Here is a 19,174-nt window from a genome sequence, read left to right as displayed (position 1 = left end):
CAGTGACATGCACCAACCAGGACATGCACACACACACACACACACACACACACACACACACACACACACACACACACCAAAGAAATAGATGTAGTAAGTGTTTGATGGTCCAACCAGCTGCATCGCAGAACTCTAAGAATAAAGAGAATGAGGGAGAGAGAGGTAGAGAGAGGTTGACAAAGAGACAAAGACAAGGAGAGAGAGAGAAAGAGAGAGAGAGAGCGAGGAGAAGAGAGGCATGCCTGCTCTTGTTGGTGTGCAGAGAGCTTTGGGTTGACTCCTTTGAACTCATGATGAGCCAGATTCCATCCTTGCATCTATGGGAGGAAGTACCTCACACGCATAAACACAAACACACACACACACACACACACACACACACACACACACACACACAAACAAACACGTACGCACACACACACAAACTCACCCACATGCACACACCACCATGTTTCATCCTCTGCTGCCAGACACCCATTTGTCATCTGTCACCTGGTGTCTCAGACAAGCATCTCATCGAACGTATGCACACACACGCTCATGTAGACCAAACATACACACATAAATGGACACATAAACACACACACGCATGTAAGACCGGAGCGAAGGCATAATTAACATCTAGAAAACCACACCGGAGAGCTGGCCGCAATCCAACAATCTCTTTTCCCCTGCTTTCTCTGCTTTGCTTTCTCTGTGCTATAAGAATATACAGTATGCACTATCATATGGCTGGACACATTCCACTTACTTCAAAGACCTCTGGTGAACTGAGTGTGCATGATTACAGGGAGGGCTTGCTTTAAAGAGCCTCAGAGAGAAAAAATCTGAGAGGGAGAGACGGGGAGAAAGAAGGGGAGAGAGAGAGAGAAAGCAGCTGGGTTGGTGGTAAACATCTGGTGGTTGTGGAGGCCTGGCCCTGACATACAGGGGAAATAGCTGCGTCGCTGTTCCAAGATCTGCTCCCTTCAGTCTTTCCTCATCCACTCTCCTCCACAGATCTAATCTAATGTGACTGGCTGTCTGTAAAGGTCCAATACGTCACTCAAGGTTGCCCCACTTTGGCTTTGTGAACAGACTTATTTGAATCAATAGGTTTTGTTTTGTTATTCACACGCTGACGATACACAACTCCCAAATGTGCCCTGTTCCACTGTACAAAATCGTGGGAACAGCTCCCTGATATTGAGTTACAGCCTCTGTTGCACAACAATCCACTTCTGACTTGCTTAAAAATTTCTAAGCCCTTCCCTAACTCATCTGCTTCTCTTTATATACATCTTCTCTTTTGTGATTAATACAGATTTAATAGAGGAGATCAATAGGACTTCGACATAGAAGTACCTCATTAGTGTAATACAGAAAATGATTATTATAATTCCAACCACCAGGGACAAGAATAACTTTAAAGTTCTTGGGAAAAAAATGTTAATTTGAACATCACTATTTCCACTTTTCCACAACTTTTATTTGGGTTGTGCACAGCTGCAGTGCAGTAGTACAATGCCAAGCTTGTATTTAATTTTACTCCAAATTAAGATGAATTGCTTAAAGTAGCTATAAAGAATAAACAAGGTAGTAAGTGTACTACCTACTCCTCCTTATCCATGAGGGAGTGCGTTCAGAATATAGGAATACAATCAGTGGTGGAAGAAGTTTTCAGATCTCTTACTTAAGTAAAAGTACTACACTGTGAAATTACTCCACTACAGGTAAAAGTCCTGCATTTAAAACTCACTGAATTAAAAGTACAAAAGTATCAGCATCAAAATATACTTAAAGTATCAAAAGTAAAAGTACTCGTTATGCAGAATGGACCCACTCAGATTGGTTTATATATTGTAAATATATTATTGGATTTTACAGTATTATTGTTGATGCATGTAAGCAGTGTTTTAATTGTCTTTAACTACTTAATAAACTGTTATGAGGTTTAATTAAAAAAAAGAAAATGTTTTTCACTTTAAATCTCGACCTAAAAAGTAACTAAAGCTGTCTGCCAAATGTAGTGGAGTAAAAAGTACAATATCTGCCTCTAAATGTAATGGAGTAGAAGTATAAAGTTACATAAAATGTAAATACTCAAGTAAAGAACAAGTACCTCAAAATTGTACATAAGTACAGTACTTGAGTAAATGTACTTAGTTACATTCCACCACTGAATACAATGCAATAACATCAACAATATGAGTCATCTCTGAAAATATTCTCATGTGGTAAGACAAATATCCAGCCCTTAGTTTATAATGCAAGCATTCTGGACAAGAATGGGCAAGAACATAGTTAAAATAATTAAGTCTTTGTTTTATTTTCAGTAGGGCTTTACCATTTATATCTCCCATGGTATGTTAAAAAGGGTGTGGAGTACTGTCTGCAACAACATTTAAACCAAATACTTTTTTAATATAAGACTGGTCTCAAAACCACATCAAAGTATTAACTTAAACAATAGAACAGCTTAAACTGTAAAAATTACACAGTTGTTGTGCCGTCAATGGTGAGAATACTAGAAATCTGATCTGCCCATTTAAGCAACGTCCTGCATCAGCCTCATGATGTACAGTATATTGTTGGAGAGGGAAGATTAATCAGCTGGTGCGGATTTTGCTTTCCAGTTTCTATTGCAGTAACTGTCTCTTTTTATCTTATATCCCAGGCTGAACAAGGCCAACGAGGGCTAGATTGCAAATCAACGAGCAGGACAGCTTTTTTATGCAGTTTTTTATCAATGTGATGAATAACCTTTATTTATTTAAGATAATATGATTGAATAGTTGTCTATTAATGCTGTTTCTAATTTAAGGCAGCTACTTGAGGGATTAATTGATGGTCACTTGTTATGTTGACAGTACAAACCCTGACTGTATAATACACAAGTTGTAATAATTTTGTTTTCAGACTTAATCCTCTGTTAATTGTGGTTTCATTTGAATTGTGATATGTTTGGAAGAGATTGATTTATGAAGTTTGACAAGATATACACTTTATCTGCCAAATATAATTCACATTGTCACAATCGTTTCATGGAAAGAGGTAAAAAAAATATATATTCCAACTTTATGAGCAACCTTTTATGTCCAAAGGCAGTATTATGCAACATATTTATTATTCTTAACTTTCATACAATGCCAAATAGTATACAGTCATGGAAAAAAAATATTACACCATTGTTTTAATAACCAAAATCATTATCAAGAAATTCATGTTATCATTATATTTGTCCAAACAAATGTACCTTTAGTTGTTGCAGGCATTAAAATGAACAAGAAACTGAAGAAAACAAGGATGGTCTAACAAGTTTTTCCATGACTGTATGTATGTAACATAATGTGCCATTTGTTTGATCATTCTTAACTGTTTACACAGTATTTCTTGTATTTAACTTATTTTTTTTATTTTTTACCGTTACCTTTCAATGTTTTTCTGTGCTTTATCACCAAGTTAAATTCCTGTGTTGACTGTTAGCAAATTAACTATTTGGATTCTGACTGATCACATTTAAATGATTAAATAAAAAATCACTTCTGATGCTAAATGACATCACACTCTGAACACAGTATGGCAGAAACATCAGTGCGCTATACTCCCCAGTCTTAAAGATAAATAAATATATATATATATATATATATTCAAAAAGCATTCAGTGAATAGGCTCACTATTTTTGCATTGGTCAAATAAATTTCCAGAAAATCTGATCACAAAATACATCGAAAAAACATGGAATTTGAAAATTTGTTGAGTGATATCATACTCTATCTCTGCAGTTAGGGGGCTCCACAGTCTGCCTGTGCCCACTCTGTGTAACCTGTGTTGCACTTTTGGTGTGTGAGAAGGATTTTTCTGCCTGCCACATCAATTGCCCCTTGAGGATGATTAGTGTTTATTGAATAGAACTGAATTGAACTTAATTCCTTACAGGCACACTGTCCTGATCCTGGGCCATTTTTTTCCTCCCGGCTTAGAATTACACCAGTGGCTGTTTTCTTAGAGCAGTTGCTGGAATGTGTGTGTGTGTGTGTGTGTGTGTGTACGTGTGTTTGCCAGCAGAGAGAAATCTAGAACTCAGGGGCAATGAGTGTATTTGGCTGAGTCTTGCTTGCTTGAAAATACAGAAAGAAAGAGGCCGATTACTGTCGAAGACAAACACGTACATAACAGATGGAAACCTTGTTGTTAATGTAACGGCTTGTTCTTGCGTTGTTTGCTCTTGTTCTTTTTGTAGCTTGTCTTCTCTTCTGAGGAATTCTTCACATTTTTCAGCCTGGGACCCAAATTTGACAAATTCAGTTGCGGACTGGCTGTCAGTGAGTCTAATGAGGCTGTTATAATGTCTGTTTTTGCTGAGTGGAATTCACTTTTACGCAGGCCTCAGTCAAATTAGTTGAACAATATACTTGATGCTGAATATTTCTAAATTATATAGCAGCTGTTCTGTAATTTTAATCCAGTTTTACTTTTAAATTGCACATGAAATGACTTAGGGAAAGTAGTTTGACCTTTCATCAAATCAATCTGTGGGTTGGTAATGAAACTATTCAAATTATGCGCTTGGCACAAAGACTGTTGGCAGATTTAAAACCCTGAATCTGACATGAGCTCACTGACGTTAATGTCTTAATGTCAGGCACCAGCACGCCCAGGTAACCTCCTCCAGTGATATATCTACTCTTTATATACTGTACATGTATCTGTGCTGTAATATGTTCAGTAAAAAGGAAGCTGAATGGATGATACTGTGCTGTTTCAGTACATGTGAGGTTCTGCACCAATTCTGCACAGATTTCTATCATTTTTACCTTCTTTTTCTTTCCTTTGCGTAGCGTCAGTCGGACCTGTAACCCTTGTACCTGTCAGCTGAAGTATGATGGGTTTTGTCCACCAGAGGGACTTTGTCCTCTTGTCTAAGTTGTTTTTTAAGATTAGAGGTTTAACCAACTTCACACCCCAAAATCTGCTATTGGCAGAAAATGTTTGTGTGAAGCCATTGTATATAACAATACTCACTAAATATGCTCTCTTTCTGTAATATTGACATTTATTGATAATTTGGTTATTTGTTGTAATAACATGCAGACTAAGTGACCGGTGCATGCAGGATGACACGGGGCAAGCAGGTCCTTTGCTTGAGTACGTTCTGCTACCAAGATATTCTGTGTCATGATGAAAGATAAAAGTAAACCAGCCTGAACTGGATTCAGCTTGCTTTTATTTGTGGAAGAGTTCACCCACCTTTTGGGCTGACATAACAAAAATTCTTTAGGACACAACAACCTACCTAGAGTCTCTCCCTGCTGAAGGTGGTTGAGGTGCCAACATGGATGTTTCTTTGCATAATTATAACTGTTTTCTACCTCTGCATGATCAGTGGCCATCAAATAAAATGTTAACACACACATTTCTTTAAATGTATTTACATTCTCCATTAGTAATTAGGTAGATTTAAAAAAATAAAATAAAATATTAATAATAATAATACATTGATTAAAACAAACAAAAAAGATAACATACAAAATAAACGATGACAATTCATCTGTAACATCAATTCATATTAATGCATATATCAGAATCAGTAATACTTTATTAAGCATTGGAAGGGAATTTTGACTGTGCTACAGTTACAGTTGCTCCTATTCTACAATATCAATTTATATGAATAGACATCAAGAAATTATAGGAAATAAATGTGCACAGATATGTGAATTATACTATAACTATAAACCTTAATAAAAACAGAAAACATCAAATTCAGAATTCAGAGTCTATATTTAAAGAAAGTCCAGCCTCAAATATACGTTTACAGTTTTTCACAGGTTTCAACTGAATATATGTAATAAAGGATTAGAAAATGATCGCATTCTGTTTTATTAATGTTTTAGACAATGTCCAAAGTTTTTTGGGAATAATACCAATGTATGAAAATATAGAAATAAGACACACATATATATATATATATATATATATATATATATATATATATATATATATATATATATATATATATATATATATATATATATATATATATACCATTTATAACAGTTTAACTGATTATCGTGTTGAAAATGGGGTCCATGATTAAGTGTGTAAGAGTGCAAGAATCGAAGCCTGTAAATAAGAAAATGAGATAGAATACAGTATAAATACAGCTGAATTAATATTGCATGTACATAATCGATGCAATACAAAAAAACTGGATCAGAAGATCACCTAGTTTTATTGCTTTTAAAATACCTACTCTGCTGTAAAAGACAAGCAGGCAGATTGTTTCTGTCACACAGACGAGGCAGCAGCTTCGCTCTCTGTTTTGGCTTTTTTCTCTGCGCAGTGTATTACGGTAAAGAGGAGGCGGGCTCTGACCTACATGTGCGTCGCGTTTTGATTGACATGGCGGAGTCTCCCAGTACGCGTTGCGCCGCGCCAGCAGACAGGCAAGACCCGACCCTGGGAATAAAAAAACACGCAGCCCCGTCTGTTTGAAGATTATTTTATTGCAGCGAGGTGAGTTCTTTTTACACTTCTTTTCACTGCGCCAAACCACCCCGCGAAGAACGGGGAACGGAGGGCCGATGGAGTCGATGTTAAAAAAGTTTTAGAAGTGCGTGTCTGTGAATGTGTGTGTGAGTTTGGAGAGCTGAGCGCTGACGCCGGCAGTCTGGGCCACTTGGCCAGCGCAAAGGAAAAAGGAAAACTGCTTCGCTGCTGCTGCGGAGGGGGGTGAATCGAAACTTTTGGGGCAAAAATTCCCCGTTTATTCAGAAACAACAAGTTAAAAGCTAAACAGCGGCGGATTGTCGCGTTACTTCTCCACACTAGTCGAGTGAACGTATCGGACTGGAAGTCTTTGCTCTTTGTGGTCCCCGATTTCTCAGCTTTCACGAAAGAATGTGTTTTTGTCTCCGAGGACTTCAGATGGAGTGAGTGCGCAACAGGAGAAAACCTTCACTCTTTTGCCTATTTCTGCAACAAAACGCAGTTGTTGCGCTGCGACTTGCATTGTGGAAATAATCGGTTGTGTTGTAGCTGCTCGAAATCAGGAAATGGGCACTTTTTATAGCTGGAAAATAAGTTGGAAATGGAAGATGCTGAGGCAGTCAGATTTGACAGAGGGAGAGAGAGAGAGAGGGGGGTTGCGAAATCATTGAATTGACACTATAGGGGGGTTATAATGCATTGTATAACTGTTGGGAAACGTTAAAGGGGATGTGTTACAGCGACTTTCCATGGAGTTTGTGTGCGATTGCAGAATGCAGGAAAAAGGCTTTGGAGAGGAAAAAAATCCCAACTCCAGCATATCCTAGCATTCCTTCCAGCCAGTCAGTCTCTCTCTCTCTCTCTCTCTCTCTCTCTCTCTCTCTCTCTCTCTCTCTCTCTCTCTCTCTCTCAGAAACGACTACGTGTCTGTCTGTTTGTGCAGGGAAGACAAATCTCCCTCTGATGCAGACGTGGAAATCAAACATTGGTCTCCCGCTTTGAAACGATCGATTATCTTGCTTCCACGTACCCACCTATAGAAAAGGACAGTTGCGTATCAGAAGTCCCCTTTCAGTGAAGAGGAGACAAGAGATGTGGCAGCAATAGGTAAAAGGAAAATTCAACATGCAAAAGATGACTTGAGAGCTGTTCTTTCTTTCTTTCTTTTGTGGCTGTGCGTCATTTTTTTAACGCAATAACAGTGTGAGTGGTTAATTGTCATGCTGTCATGATTAGCGGTGGAGGGGGGATAATTGGGGCTATGGTTTGAGAATCCCCCCTTGCTGTGGGCTCTGGATCCAGTGGGCACGTTGGAGAATATAGGCTAAAGGGGGGAAATAACCCAACATATCACACACACGCTTACTTTTTCAGGGGGGAGAGAGAGAGAGAAAGAGGAGAGGAGAGAAATCTGATCCCAAATACATGACGTCAGATGACATTCCTTTGGTGAAAGGCTGATGTGGCCATGTAATTTTTTTTCTGTGAAAAACTGATATCCGAGATTTGTGTGTGAGGGGGGGACGAAATGATTGGCTACCCGCTGAAAAGGTGTGTTTAGGTTTAGGTGAGAGCAAAGGAATTCTGTCTGTGGTGCATGAATGGGCAATTTATTTTGCTTCCACAAGTCAGAGGCATCAAAAAGTCTTAGCATCAAAAGTTGAGGCTGTGGACAATAAGCCAAAGTATAGACAGCAGGAAGTGATGGAGAAATCTCTTTAGTTCAAAGCATCAAGTGTGAGTTTCTAGTTTTTTTTCTTTTTCCCTGAAGTGTTCTTAAAATAAAAATGTCTAGTTTCTAAATCTGGCCCTCCTACTTCTCTTACCTCTTACTTAAACAGGTAAAACAGGAGTTCAGGAAGGCTCTGATTTTGCGGCCTCGGGACGTCTTTTCTTTTTTTTGTTTCTTTGGTTTCAAGGGAGGTTGTTTCACAGGCCTTCAGCTCCACTCTGTTATACAGGCTGCAAAACTAATGCTGAAGGCACTGCTGGGTGGTGCAACTGATCACCAGGCACCTCAGACTGAAAAGCTGTGTTGGTCTGAGCACCAGGGCTGCATGTTTTTTTAATAAAAATATCCAATTGCGATGATTTTGGATATTGCAATGTTATTCTCACTTTAATTGAAAAATATATACTTTTTTTTCTATCTGAAGCACTGCAGCAACACAATAGTTAATTCAAAATGGAGCTAGACTGATTTATTGGTATGCCAATATTATCGGCAAATATTGACCTATCACAGACGTATTGTAATGTATCAGTGTCATCATATTTTCTTATATTGGCTGATTAAAAAAACCTTTTTGTGGACCAAATAATACAAAAACCAATGCTTGGGGTAATTTAGAATTTTTTTTTTATATTTCTTTTTTTATTTAAATGATCAGCAAGTTACTTATAGTGAGCATACATGACTGATGTTTATTTAACCATTTATTTTTTATTGATTCTTTATTTCCTCAGTGTTGACAATGTTATATATGTTTAGTATGATGATTTTAAATATTCTATAATCTAGATATTTGAACGCAACCTTCTGAGTACCTTTGCATGGTCACATTGGTACAAAATCAGTGCACAATCCACATAAAAAGGTTTTTATTATTGGTTGCCGTGGTGATTGTGAATTTTAATATGAAAATCATTCTTGGCACCATTCTCAAAAATTCCATATCGGTCGGACTCAGAAAGCTAATGTGACATATATTTATACTGTAAACAAATATTTTGCCTCCTGCAATTTGGATATTTCACAATATTTCCCTATTAGGATTTCAATGAAGTAATTGTGCAGCCCTGCTGAGTACCTGTGTAGCCTTCAGCTCCAGGTGCTGAGCTGACCACAGTCCATAATATCAATGCAGAAAAAGCATTTTTCATAGGTTAAGTACAACACCCATATCCCTCCTAACACCAGCTGAATGAGGTTTATATCACCGAACACTGTTCTCTGAAAGTTAAGCCTCTTTGGCTCCAACATTTATACATAATAAGAATGTAAACAAAGCTCTCAGGCCAGCATTTAAGAAGTTATGAAAGCCTTGAAAAGTTATGTTGTGCTTGTATTCACGGTGGATTGGATATATAAAAAAAATTTTTTCAGCATTCTTAATGACAAGCTTTGAGAGTTTTTATCCGTCTTTTTTTTTTTATACTGTATGCTTGAGTTCAGTTGGCTGTGTGGAGAGCCAGGAATGTGCAGCTAGAGGATGTACAGCAGCATAATGTAAGCAGGGATTTGCACTCAAACTGATGCAATTGCAAGCAAGTGAATTTCCTCCCCCAGTTTTTAGTCTGCCGCTTGTAAAATCCCCTTTTTCTCTGTGTGTTTTTTTTAATCGAATACACTGCAATTATATAAGAGAACAGAAAGAACTGTGTTTTTTTTTAGACTGGAGTCAGGTTGAAGGAGGGTAGCCATTGTTGCTTCGTCCTTTCTCTGTCTCATGAATAGGCGACGGCTTGAATAACGCTTTTTATAAGTTATTAGCCTGTGTTCTGTAACCATTATGGATTTGTCACACAGGTACAGCTCACTCAGCTGTGTCGGCCCCTGTGATGGTGTATCATTATCTACACATGGGGTAAATGTAACTTTGCAGATGCCTTATTTGAACCCGCTTAATCAGTTTGTTTATTTTGCTAAAGTGAGTAAACCAGAGCAGGGGAGCAGGTGCCAAGAATTTCCGATATATCATTTCTGATGCCTTTCAGCACATGTAAACTAGGCCTGGATGATATTGACCAAAAGTCATATCCCGATATATTCAGGCTGAATATTGTTATATACGATATATATCCCGATATTTTTATTGCAAAGTGAGAGCAAATGTTTAGTCAAAGTCAAAGTCAAATACGACATGTCACAAGTAGTTTTATTGAAATCGTTTATTTAAGTGAACATAAATGCTGTATAACAACAGGAGTACCTTTTTTTTTAAATCAAAGCTCCATAAAGTGCTCATTTAAATAAAAAAAATCTTAAAAATAGCCTATGAAATAAAATAAATCTTTTTCTAAAATAAATATATTTATATGACAAAAGAATAATAAAGATTACAAAAGAACAAAATATGACAAACCCTAGTAAGAGCAGCATTTATATATAAAGAAAGAGAAAAAATTGAACTATATTGATATATGCGATAAAGTGTAATTCCATATCGCATTTAAAAATATATCGATACATCTTTTAGATCGATGTATCGACCAGCCCTAATGTAGACATACTTTTCTCCTCCAGCAGGGGACTCACACTGACATATAGGGAACCAGGCTTGATGGACCGGTTGTCTTTTACCTCCTATATTCTGAGACAGGTTATTCTCAGCGCAATGAGGAAGTTGTTCCCATGTTTCATGAGAACTCGTGATGCCAAGAGCATCTGTCTCCGTCTGACCTCAGGCATAATCTGGGTTCTCCGCTTTCTACCCACATTGGCTTGCGGTTCGCTGCCGGCCCGATAAAACCTCCAGGTAAGCCTGGTCGAAATGGGGTCAGGGAAGGGCCAGGATGATGCTGGCCATTGTGTGTGTGTGTGTGTGTGTGTGCGCATGTGTGTCTGACTGGTAACCTAGAACATGTTATCCGAGGGGTAGTGTTACTGAGCAGTGCTTGTGTATCAGGGACAGAAGCTGGAGCAGCGATAGAGTTACACAGACAAGACAATGCAGCTGTGGAAAGTGTGTGTGAGCATGTGAAAGAGAGGCGAGGAACAAGGAGAGAGCTTTCGGATTAACCTCATCGCTATTTGTTACTTGTTAGGTTGGTTTTCCAGAAGTTACCGAGCCATTCTGATGTTTTCGTGCAGGTTATAGCCACTCCTGTCAAACCTATGTGCATTAGAGCTCACTCTACATTAACCAGGGTTGCACAAGTCTTCTGTCAAGCATTAATAATTATGATTAAAGTATACATCAAAGTTAGTTGAACGGCTGGTAAAATATAAAGTGTCAAAATTCACTGATTGCTGTGCAGAAATAAATTCTGTAAGTATATTTTATGCAGTTACATTATAGTGGCAGTTTAGATGTGATGATAAAGGCTTTGAGAGTGTGGAAATGTTTGGGTACCTTGAAAGTGCTTAAAGTGCTTGAATTTCACTCTTAAATAGCAGTAAAGTACTTCCAGCTTCTTAATTCTTAATTTGCTGATTTTCTTTAGGATTTTAGACATCATTTTGAGCTGCACTCTTTCTTCTTCTTCCATTTATTGCATTTTATAGACCCAACAAGTAACCTTTAAGCCAGAAAACAGTCATCAGATTAACAGATAATAAAAGTAATTGTTGGTTGCAGCCCTAGTTGGTAAATGACGGAGGTGCTGCAGCTAACAAAGCAGGTGCGTAAGCAATGGAAAGCTTTAGAAACAACTTAACAGTTGTAGATTAAGCTTTCCATATTTGGCATATTTCCTACCATAAAATGCTACTATGCACAGTCCTAAACTACGTCTGCAGCTTGCATGAAGTCAGCGATCAGCCACACCATCTGTTTCTCAAAATGCAACAGGTGTGCTTCCCAGAACCATCGCTCCCTTTGCTGTTTCTGGAGCGAGGAGGTGTGGTTTGGTCAAGTGGACGAGCCGCTTCCTGCTTCCTCGTCTGTGATGGGAGGTTTTTACTTATTGCTGGGTTGGAAGTGTGGAGACATTCCTTCTTTTGTGAGGTCAAGGGGTCGACGCCTGGAGTGCAGGAGGAGAGTTTCTGCTTCTGTCCTGGGGATGCACTGTAAAGCTCATGGCTTCTCCCTGTGGAGGAGCAGACTGCTGTGAAATATGATGGAGTGCAGGGGAGCTCCAGAGGGTACAACAACCTAATGATTCATTTATATTAAAAAGGAGTTGCCTCATTAGTTGCTTCAATTTCATACGATAACTTACAGATAAATTGGTTATTCGTTATCTCAAATAATCCATTAATTAACTGTCAGGATGATTAAAAACATCCATTATAATGTCCTAACATGACCTATAGATGACTTATTTTATCCAATTAGCAGTCCAACGTTTAAAGAGATTCAGTTTACTATCATAGAGAAAACCAGAGCCTGAGAGATACACTGTAAAAAAAAATCTGTTTAATTTACGGTAAAATACTGGCAGCTGTTGTGCCCAGAACTTCACCGTAAAAATACAGTCAGTTTTCTACTGTAAATTTAAATGTAGATATCAGCAAGAACTGTAATTTAGACTGAGTAGTGCCTTTATTTTAGGGTAATTGTGTCCTTGTGACATTATGGTATTTCTCCTTTAATTTTACATGAAACAAACTAAATCTACAATTTAAAAGTTTTGTACCATTTCCTTGATTTACGGTAATTAAAATCGTCTACTACGCTGATATTAAATTTTTAATTTTACGCCCTATTTCTGATGCAATTTGACAATGTTTTATTGTAATTTCTACAAACATTTTTTACAGTGTAGGATTATAAACAGAATAAGATATGGATATGTTGGTTATCTCTGTGACAAAGATATGTAATGGAGACAGGATATTTAATGAACTTTATTGTTCAAAATCACATCAGTACACTGAAACCTCACTAGGGATTAGGTTTCCTGATCTTTTCCTGCATTATATTCTAAAAAAAGATTAATCATATTGGAAAAATGTATGCAATTACTAATATTTTACCAATATACTTGTGATAGGCTGACTGATATTTCCTTTAAGCCCTAAGGAAATCAAAGAAGAAACTGAAACCAGTTTATGTCAGGCATCTTTCCTTGAATATTGACTTAACAGATAATCAGTTATACAAATAGTTGCTGCCTGATTTTCTGTTGATTATCGTTAATTTAATTACTAATCTTCTCAGCTGTTATTACTAGAAGTATAATTCCCTGCAGGAGCTGCTTTGAGTTTGATTTTGAAACCTTATTAATATTGATGTGGCTCCTTGTTCTGTTCAACCTAACATACAAACAGTGGATTGGACACTGTTTTTTTGCAGTTTTGCACAACTGAATAATGTTGCAGAGTTTGTGCTTGTGCCGGCTTGAGTGAGTTATTGGTTTGTTTGCTTTCCCATATTTAATGTGCATGTTTTGCATTAGCTATTACCTTAGTTTACTGTTTCATTTTGATAAAATTTATGATCCATGAGGTAACATTCTGGTCAGGCTACACCTGCAGGCAATGCATTAAACCGTGTAAACATATTCCGAGTCAGAGCTGCAAGTAGGTGCCGAGTTTGAAACAGAAAAAATATTCCAATGTATCTCATGACAGCAGCTGGTTATCAGCTGCTTGATGCTTTCACTTTCTATTTCCCAGCTTTCTGTCTCTCTCCCTCTCTGTTTCTTGGTTTCTCTTTCTCTCATTCCCATATGAACGCTGGCTTTTTGTTGAAGTATCCCAGCATCTCATGTTTGCTTGGCACAGAGCTGTAATGTTTACCCTCCTCCTCTCTTTCTCCCTCCCTCCCTCCCTCCGGAGCCCTGTCTCCACTTTTTTTTGTCTCCCTTGATAATTTCCTGCATTGTTGACAGTTGATTTAGAAGAAGATAAAAGAAGCCTTTCAACTTCTCTTCTCTTCTCTTCTCTTCTCTTCTCTTCTCTTCTCTTCTCTTCTCTTCTCTTCTCTTCTCTTCTCTTCTCTTCTCTTCTCCTCTCCTCTCCTCTCCTCTCCTCTCCTCTCCTCTCCTCTCCTCGGCATAATGTGATATGTCAAACACTCTGTCATTTCTGTCCTTCGTTTTACAAGTTCCAGTCCAAAATAAGAGCTGTGACATTTGCAGTAATGTGAAGCCTCCTTTGGCCGACTGTCATCACTCCCCCACGACGATCACCGAAGGTCATTAAAGTTCTCAGCCACCCTAAACTTTTTCTTACAAAATCATAATCACATTTAAAAATAAGCTGCTTCATAACAAGTAACTCAGAAAGTCACTGGGTTACTTTGATATCTTCAAATGTTTTTTTTAAAGATTCATCAAGATAATGTTGATGAATAGCTTTTTGGAATGAAAGTGTGTGTCTTATATAGCATGTTTCATTCACACTGGTGATTAAAAGTGCTTCCGTCCCAAAAAACACACACACAAAAAAAAAGTAAAATATTTATTTATTTTGGGTTATTGTTGGAGACAGTTCACATGATTACATGAAAGCAACCTTATTTTCAAATATGACAATTTGCCAGATTCTATAAACAGCAATGGGTCAAGATGATAAAAAGCAGGACATCCCAGACCTTCACCCTCCCTAAAGCCTCTTATATATCTCAACACTAGTCCCTAAACTTTTAAAAAACTCTCCTCCTTTCTGTAATCTTGAACCCAATACCATATTTTCATATAGATAACTGAACGACAATCTGTTGCTGAAATTATTAATCAGTTAGTTGACTGTTCGTTGGACAAAAAATAGCAAGCTAGAGATGGCTTTAAAACACCTCATTGGTTGTGTCATGAGTCATTTACAATGTTAAATTTTATGTTATAGGCCAGGCAATTAATGAAGAGAGATTTAATAATACATTTTTTTTTAGATTTAAACATGGTGGGAGGTAAACAGCTGTATAGTGTAATTTAGTAAAGTATGCTACAGTGCATTATTGCATCACTGTGCATTACGGTTAACCTTTGTGTACATATATCAGCAATATTTGTGCAGCTTTGATACATTTGAATTCACAACATAGTTTGCACATGATTAACCGCGTGACTTCACCAAAAACTTCCACTTCTCTCGCTGCTGATTGGAGTCATTGCTCATCACTGGGTGTCATCTGAAAGGTCCTGACAGCAGCCGTACAGCGGCAGCACAGACAACAGCGAGGAGGAACGGCAGAGTGACATTTGAGGATTAGAGCAGATAATGAAATAAAACGGTTCTGACAAATAGATAACGTGTTTGGAATCCAGAAATTAGTCTGTCAGGTTTTTCATCAAGTTCTCGTCAGATGGAGGAGTTTAGTGGATCCATGCAGAAGCGCTCAGCTGCCCTCGCACCGCTCCTCGGGGGTAACATCCATAGAAATAGCTTGTTGAAGAGCTGCCCGCTGGTGTTTGTGTGCGTGGTCAGCTGGCTGCAGGGATCAAGCATGCACCTGTACACACACACACACAGCACCAACTTAACACACATGCATGAAACATACACACACACACAGAGTTAACTTTACGTGCCTGCATTAGCATGCCAGGCGTGTTGGTGTTGCAAGTTGGCAGGCCCATGGAAAGTTCCGCCAGTCGTTAATGGCTGTTTTTATGCCTGACTGTGAGCATTTTGAGTGTGTATCTCAAGTGTCGAGTCGAGTCTGCTGCGGACTGGCGTTTGTGTGTATGTGTGGCGGAGTGTGTGGCTCTGCAACTGGTTATAATTGTGATTATTATATGGCTGGAACTGGATTTGGGACCGGTACACACACTTTTAAGTGCTTCTTTCTTAGTGTGTGATCATGTGTGTACATGTGTATGTGCTGTTTATATATATATATATATATGTGTGTGTGTGTGTGTGTGTGTGTGTGCATGATGTACACACTGTTGCATGTTAGCGAGTCTGCAGACCCAGAGTTGAGGGTTCTGCTCAAGGAGGAAGTAGGTGTTTTTTAATGCGAAGCCTCATGTTTTATTGCTTTCCCTTGTTAAAGCACCCTCCTCCTCCTCCTCCTCCTCCTCCTCTCTCCCCCTCTAGGGCATGCAGACACACATCGACCCCTCCCTCCTCCTCCTCCTCTCACCCTGTCTTCCCCCACCCCTTCCAGCCCCACATACCTGTCATTTCTCCCTCTTGTTCTTTTGCCACTCACAGCACTTTTCTACAAGGCTAATAAATCGTAGAAAACGCTGATAGGCTTCATCCACCCACAAGCAAGTTTAGGTCGCTTTCAAAAAGTTTGTCAACCAGATTGAAACTCAAAACCAGCAATAAATTACAACCCTGATTCCAAAAGAAGTTGATTTAAATGTAAATAAAACAGAATGTGATAATTTGCTAATTGTGATATATTTTCAATTGAAAACTGTACGAAGACAATATTGTTATGTTGCAAACATACACTCTGAATTCTGAGTGTCCCAACTTTTTGGGAAGTGGGGTTGTAGTTAAATGACAAAAACTCCTATCCCATAAGTACAGGGATCGACACAGCTACTTCTGCTATGTTGTGAAGTTTAAAACAATATTAAAAAGTTTGGGATTAGGAAGCATCTGGCAATATGATACAGTGGTTACGATGATTTTTTTAAAAAAAATCTAATTTTGGGAAATCTGTCATTGTATAAAGAACACAGCACCAAGTACATGAAATCTGAATAAAAAAAACTTTTAAGCAATCTAAACAGTGGGATTGGAACTTGCACTAATTTTTGTGCAATATAAATCGATATACAGTATTTTTGAGAAATGATACAGCATCACAAAACACAACAAGTATAGTATAATCATTTCTTTTTGTTATACCTTTTATTAAAAAGTGATTTGATCACAGCTCACGAATACCAATTCCAACTGTATCCTGCACGGCTTTAATGAGATGTCGATCAAATCGTGACTTTAAATTCCCAAAATCAGCCGACAGGTTTATGATAGTGTCTGAGTTTTGTTATTGGCTGTACCAACTTTCAAGTTCAGTGACCACAGGTGATAGAAAGTCATTTAGCCTTACTGTTGTAAGTGCACCTGATCAAGTCTCTGCAGGCATCATCATTTTGAAAAGCTTTATTCACTTTGGAGAGAGTTTCAAACTGCATTTTTCAGATTTATCTGGCTTAGTGTGGACATGGCCTTCCTATTTTCTCCCACTTCTCCCCTCCTTGCCCTCCAGCCGAGACCCCCCACAAATCACTGAAACATCCCAAACACACACACACACACACACACACACACACACACACGCAGGCAGGCAGGCAGGCAGAAACACACAGTACAGCACTCACACACCCACATCCCTGAACCAGTGTGTGAAATCCTGAGGATGATTGAGGAGGAGGAATGTGACCTTGTGACCCCAGGCTGTGGGGAGGGGTGTTATAAGTGTGTGTGGTGTGTGTGTGTGTGTTGTGTTGTGTTGTGTGTGTGTGTGTGTGATGTGATGTTGGGGAGCAGTGATTGTATATACACTTTCCATTGGTTCTGCTGTTCCCAGAAGTGCCCTCTCTCATTTTTCAGTCCATTTCAGTTTTCTTCTAATGGATTAAACACTGCTGCACACACTCGTACACACATGCACACCATGATGAGTTATTCATGGAATACGGCATGTAAAGTACCATTCATTCATGATTTGCTTGCCCTGTTTGTGCATGCAAAGGCTGTGTGTGTGTGTGTGTGTAGATCTCTCAGGCTCCGTTGTTGTCTTGTCTGTGAGAGAGGAGACAGGTTTCTCATGTAGGTGTGACTAAATAGTCTTTCTCTCCCAGCACCCACACACAGGCACACACACACACCACCCACAGAGCAAGCTTTTTCATGGCCCATAAAACTGATGATCTGAATGTCTCTTGGTGGTTTGTCTCTGTCTGTGTGCTCGTCCATCCAAGAATGTTGGTTTGTGTATTTGTGTGTGTGTGTGTGTGTGTGTGTGTGTGAGAGAGAGAGAGAGAGAGACAGGGGGAGTAGAATTAACTTCTTGACTTGGCATAGCTGTCTTAATTAAGACTCATGGCATGCAGCCCTGATGGAGCTCGGCATTAGTGGCAGAGACGTGCTGTGTGTGCAGGCCTGGACGGCAGCAGGTCCACTGGCAGGGAATGTGGGTTTATTGTCTGGACTCTGTGGTTGTCCTCCTTTACTCCTCTTTACTTGCCGGTCGTTATGCAGCGCTGATCACGATGATTGTACGTCATTGCATTGAAATGCATGGGAATGCAGATGTAGGTGGGTCTTTATAGCAGACTTCACACAGCAGTGGTTAAAAAACCCCCAGAACAATTAGACAATATTGGACTTGGTTGATTTGCTACTTATTTTATTTGATAAGTCAGCTCTATGTTGCAATCTATCTCTCCATTGGAGTCACCTTTAGCCTGTAATGTCTCTGTAAAATGAACAATAATTATGGATTATGGCAAAACTTATTGCGATTATTTGTGGTCCGTATTGAGATCATGATTATTTAACACAAATATTTACTGTTTTTAAAATTAAATTTAAAATAAATGTTAAAAAAAATGCAAAAAACAATTTATAAATAAATACTATATAGTCATTTAAATAATCTACAAATAATAAATAAATTAGATCTTAATAATTCAAATAATTAATAATATAATATTATATAATTATATAATTAATATAAACACTTCCACAACCTACTTAAACTACAAAACACATATTAAGTATACAAAAATAATAATTTAAAATCAAAATATTAAATAAAAAATATTAAATTTACTTGAAAATAAGACTTGCAATTAAGAGTTAAAACTTATAAATAAAAAGTAAAAAAAAAATCTTAAACATGGTTCTCTTTTTTTGCTATAAAAGCATTCATAGAAGCATTGGATATACTTAAATTACAGTGTCTTTATTAAACATATACACAAAAAAAATTCACTTATGAGTAACGTGATTTATATGTCCCGAAATGTAATGATTTCTGAACTATCTGACTTTACAGTAGCATAATAAAGTGGTCACACTGACATAACCTCTATATTTCTGGATACACACACACACACACACACACACACACACACACACACACATATATATATATTGTGTCCGGTGTGGTATGACTTTGGGTT

The 19,174-nt window shown here is 38.1% G+C and overlaps 1 protein-coding gene across 2 annotated transcripts in view; it reads left to right on the top strand.

The window, feature by feature from the left end:
- The first annotated feature begins 6,407 nt into the window (after positions 1-6,407).
- Positions 6,408-19,174, top strand: part of fndc3ba (fibronectin type III domain containing 3Ba) — a 125,569-nt gene continuing 112,802 nt past the window's right edge. Inside the window, exon 1 of one of the 2 annotated variants that reach the window (XM_059354072.1) lies at positions 6,408-6,499. The gene's annotated coding sequence lies outside the window, so the exon portion shown is untranslated. Of the gene's footprint in view, positions 6,500-6,579; positions 6,916-19,174 lie in introns of those variants that run through there. The other variant, XM_059354073.1, reaches the window with a different exon arrangement.

The sequence above is a fragment of the Centropristis striata genome, chromosome 16 (assembly GCF_030273125.1).
Source record: "Centropristis striata isolate RG_2023a ecotype Rhode Island chromosome 16, C.striata_1.0, whole genome shotgun sequence".
NCBI classification, from domain to species: Eukaryota; Metazoa; Chordata; class Actinopteri; order Perciformes; family Serranidae; genus Centropristis; species Centropristis striata.
Note: the sequence above shows the minus strand (reverse complement) of the source record. Positions and strands in the feature narration are given on the sequence as shown.